We start from the raw sequence: 5,335 nt of genomic DNA on the forward strand, positions 1-5,335 counted from the left end.
CTACAACCGTCAGAACGCCATGACACATCCAAATACAGGGGTGCCGCGCACCCCCTATGTTTCACAGATGAGGTGCTGGATCACGAATTTACAGAGGGATTCAAACCCGTGAACATAGAGGCGTACGACGGAATGACAGACCCTGGGGTCTGGATTGAGGACTTCATCCTCCACATCCATATGGCTCGCGGAGACGATCTCCACGCCATCAAGTACTTGCCCCTCAAGCTGAAAGGACCAGCTCGGCACTGGATGAAGAGCCTCCTCAAAAATTCAATTGGAAGTTGGGAGGAGCTTGAGGACGCTTTTAGGGCTAACTTTCAAGGGACCTATGTCCGACCTCCAGATGCAGACGATTTAAGTCATATAATTCAACAGGCCAGACAGTCAGCGCGAAAGCTTTGGAACAGATTTCTCACTAAGAAGAACCAAATTGTCGACTGCCCGGACGCCAAAGCCTTAGCAGCTTTCAAACACAGCGTCCGAGACGAATGGCTCCCCAGACACCTCGGCCAAGAAAAACCAAGGAAAATGGCAACCCTAACAAGCCTTATGACCCGCTTTTGCACGGGTGAAGATAGCTGGCTGGCCCGTAGTAGCACCAGCGACCCAGGCACATTTGAAGTCAGGGATGGTAATGGAAAACCACAACGCAATAAAAGCAAGCGTCGAAATAACAAAGACAACTCGGACAACACGGCGGTAAACGCCGGATTTAGGGGCTCTCGACCCGGTCAACGGAAAAATCCTTTCAAAGGCAACATAGATGGACCGTCCAGCCTCAACAAGATTCTAGACAAATTATGTCAGATTCACGGCACCTCCGATAAACCTGCAAATCACACCCATAGAGAATGCTGGGTCTTCAAGCAGGCCGGTAAGCTAAACGCCGAACACAAGGGGAGGGAGACACCAAGTGAAGACGAGGATGAGCCTCGTCAGCAAAATACTGGGGGACAGAAAAAGTTCCCACCAGAGGTCAAAACAATGAACACGATTCACGTGACGAAGAGGAGGAGCAAACACGCACTCCGAGACGTATGCGCCGTAGGGCCCGTCACCCCCAAGTTCAACCCTTGGTCAAACTGCCCGATCACTTTTGATCGCAGGGATAACCCGACCAATGTGCGGCACGGAGGATCGGCTGCCTTGGTGCTCGACCCAATAATCAACGGATACCATCTGACCCGAGTCCTCATGCACGGTGGCAGTAGTCTTAATCTGATATATCAGGACACAGTCCGCAAAATGGCGATAGACCCAATGGGAATTAGCCAAAGCAATACTACCTTTAAAGGAGTAATACCAGGCCCAGAGGCCAGCTGCACGGGCTCTCTCGTACTAGAGGTTGTATTCGGTTCCCCCGACAACTTCCGAAGTGAAAAGTTAACCTTCGACATCGCTCCATTCCGAAGCGACTATCAAGCCCTACTCGGAAGAACGGCCTTCGCTCGTTTTAATGCAGTACTGCATTATGCTTATCTTAAGCTCAAGATGCCCGGTCCACGCAGCATCATCACAGTTAGCGGAGACACTGAGCGTTCCTTACGCGCGGAAGAATGTGCGGCAGCTTTAGCAGCCGAACACTAAATGGCCTCTCCAACTAACATAAACGATCGGTCGTCAAGACCGCGGACACGGCTAGACGAGTCCGGCGCACCACTAGCTGTAACAGCTTAGATAAACCTGAGATGAGGTTGATGAATATACCCCCGTAGACGGTGCTAGGGGCTTCCCGCATGTAAAAAACAAAGTCTACATTTTGGCTCGACCTTATTTTGAATTTTAATGGTTTATTAAGAACAACCAATTTTTCGCACGACAAATTTCATCTAAGTTCTTCTCTTTTAGCAGATGATAATAGTGCTACACCCTTCCAGGATACGGCACAACGGAGACACATGCGCGGACGTGCAGCAGGGCCCCGCTCAAAGGTTTCTTTTCAGATTAAGACCTGTGTAAACCTTTCTTACTGTCTCTTGTTGCTTCACACCCTCCGGATACTCAACACAACCGAGAGGGACGCTGGCGTTATTGGCATTTCGCCAAGTCAGACTAATGCACGTACCTGGAAATTCAGGGTTTAAGGGCGTTACTCAGCCCAGTATATGTTGTAAAGACCGAATACCTTAGGGAGTGTTCGGTGTCGCGAGTTTGGCCTTATATGCATCAGCTCCGAATCATGTGTTTGGTCAAATGTTGGGTTTGCCCGGCTCCCATGTTTTGCTACCTTATGTTCCGCTCTATCGGCTAAGGTGGCACTGGGAGAACTACTGCGATTGTGCCCTGGTTCATCCGGACGAGCACCTCAGTAGAGAAAGCCGAAAACTGACTGTCATGATAAAGCGTGAGACTGGTCAACCACTCGATGACTCATCGGAATCTTCGAGATTCCTCCGCATTAATGAAGGACTGGTTTTCTCGGTCATGTATGTACGCGCACCGTATTTGGATAGGCGCGGAAATACCAGGGGCTATATAGTAGCCCCACTGTCAAACTCCTATGGTTAAGTGAAAGTGTTAAAGCAATATAGTCCGATTGCCTCGTTCGCCGCGCTACCACCTCCTTAATGGACCAAGACGTTGGATCAAGTGTGAAGACGCACTTTTGCGAACACCCCCGCATTATATGCGTGGGGGCTGAAGCCGACGACTGCAAACTTTCAGGTTTTATATATATATATATATATATATATATATATATATATATATATATATGCATAAACGACCGCACAGGAGGCATAATAATACTTTCAGGCAAAAGTATAAACACAACCTTTATAATTCAAATAACATTGTTCTTACAATTGGGACACATGTCACTAGAACATGATACTCTTCGAGCACTGAGCCTCTATTACACGAGCGCCTTCTAAGACTTCTTCAAAATAGTGCTCGGCCGATACCCGGCCTACGGCCGAACTCTGGGTTGCAATAGCGGTGCCCTCCATCTCTGCCAAGTATGTCTTGTCACTGGCAAGAGCCATCCGCGCACCCTCTATGCACGCCGACCTCTTCACAGCGTCGATATGCGGCACAGCACCAAGGAATCGTTGCACTAAGCCAAAATAACTATTCAGCCTTGGTCCTTCCGGCCAAAGATGATCCACAACAGACCTCATGGCAAGCCCGGACAACCTATGGAGCTCGGCCCACTCGGCCATTTGCTCATTTAACAGCAGCGGACGCACAGGAACATTGAACTGCGACCAGAATAGCTTTTCCACTTTGTGATCTTTTTTATCTTTGAAAAACTCGGTCGCATCAGCAACACTCGCTGCCAAATCCAAGTATGCGTCTGCAGAACTCCATAATTGATCCAGAAGGGCATACTTAGGATCTCCGAACTTCGTCCGCAACAAAAAGGGCTTCCCAGCCGCGATATCTCTGGCTTGACGTAGCTCCTCCTTCGCCGCTCTGATTTTAGAGCGGGCATCCTTGGCGGCTACCGTGGCTTTGTCCAGGTCCGCCATCTTCGTTTGGCTTTCCTTTTCAAGAAGCTCATAACGGTCGGCGGCATCTTTCAGCTCAACAGCCATCTTGGCTATTTTCTCTTTGCTCTGCCAATGCGCAGCCTGTTCGGCTCTTAGCTCTTCGACCGCCTTTAGGGCGGCCGCATCACTCTTCCTGGCTTGTTCTTTGGCTCGAGCAAGTTCCGCCCGAAGGGTCTCCACGGCGACAGCTCCATCTGTAGTCACAGCATATTACAGATACTAGCATCATGCTCCTCTTAATATGTGTTGATCATAGGAGAATACATACCTTGTGCCTCGTCAAGCCGCTTGTTTACAAGCACGATGTCGGCATCAGCCGCATCAAGTTGCTGCTTCAGTTCGGCAAACTCACCAGTCCGGCTAGCCACCGGACCCTCAGTCGCCTACACATAAAAGCAGCACGGTTATTAGCTGGGACTATGATCCTCTATTTGCCGTCTTTTTCAACAGCAACTAGAGTCTCAGGGGCTACTATCTGCATAGGGCACACCTAGCATGTGCGGCACCGTCAAATATATATATATATATATATTACTTTGCGTACCTCAAAGCCTCTCAGCAGGCTCATAAAAGCTTCACACAACCCGCTTTCGGCGGATGAAATCCTCTCAACCACCGTACCCATTAGTGTACGATGCGCTTCTGAGATAGCCGCTTGCTCCAGAAGATTAATCAGTGCATTTGGTCACGCACCGAACAGTCCCGGACCCTTTCTGTTGCTCTCCTTAGGAGCTGAATACTCCGGACTTCGGGTGGCCGAAGGGTTATGCCCTCTGGCCTTGGCGGATCAGGAGAAATCCTCCGTGAAGACACCTCAGGGTCGTCCGCTTCACGAGGCGGGGAGGCACGGGGAGGCGTTTCGCTCTCCATCATCTCCGGAAGAAGATCCCCCGAAGACGAACTCTGTCGAGAAGGGCTACGATCCGAACTACAAGACATATGTCTTGGTTATTGTTCTCAGAAATGAAGTTGGGTATATTTACTATAAAGTACTTTTGTTTACTTACGGCTCGGTGGAGGGCTGGTCCCCTTGTGGGTACTGTGCGGTAAGGATGCCCTCCGGGGTAGGGCCCCCTGACAAAGGTTTCTTCCCTCGTTTGAAAACCATCGTTTCCAAGTCTTCAGAGGTGGCCCTCTTCCTTCCTTGGGGAGAGGGAATTTTATATTCTTCTCCCCGGTTATCCTCCTTCGCAGAGGCACTAATTCCCCCGGTTTGGATGAATAATGAGTGAGGCTCGCTTTTGTATTCTTTGTTCCTCCCTTTATCTTCCCCTGATGGCGCTTGATAAGGTGCAAGCTCAAGCATCCTGGCTAGTACAGGATCCGGTGAGCCTTCCGGAAGGGGGGCCGAACACCTTATCATCTTCGCCTTTTTTATCCAGTCCTGGTCAAAAGGCAACTTTTCAGAATGATGTTGTGATACATTAAAAGACAACGTGTTCGGCCGTGGAATTACTTACTTGGGTGTCTGGACGATTGCAGTTCAGACCCGCATCCTTGGTGGTGTCCGGACACTTTATTCGTGATTCGAAGAACAATCCATACATCTCTTCGAGCGTCGCGCCGAAGAATTGCTGAATAGTTCGCGGTCCTTCCGGGTTGAACTCCCACATACGGAGAGGTCGACGTTGGCATGGCAGGATTCGACGAACTAGCATGACTTGCATTACCTTGACGAGGCTGACATCTCCCTTGAAGAGATCTCGGATGCGGCTCTGCAATGTCGGCACATCATTAGCTGGCCCCCAGTCCAGCCGTTTGTTGACCCATGATGCCAATTGTGGCGGGGGGCCCGGACGGAACGCGGGGGCAGCTACCCACTTAGCGCTTCGGGGAGCGGT

This window comes from Aegilops tauschii, chromosome 5 (genome assembly GCF_002575655.3).
Source record: "Aegilops tauschii subsp. strangulata cultivar AL8/78 chromosome 5, Aet v6.0, whole genome shotgun sequence".
NCBI classification, from domain to species: Eukaryota; Viridiplantae; Streptophyta; class Magnoliopsida; order Poales; family Poaceae; genus Aegilops; species Aegilops tauschii.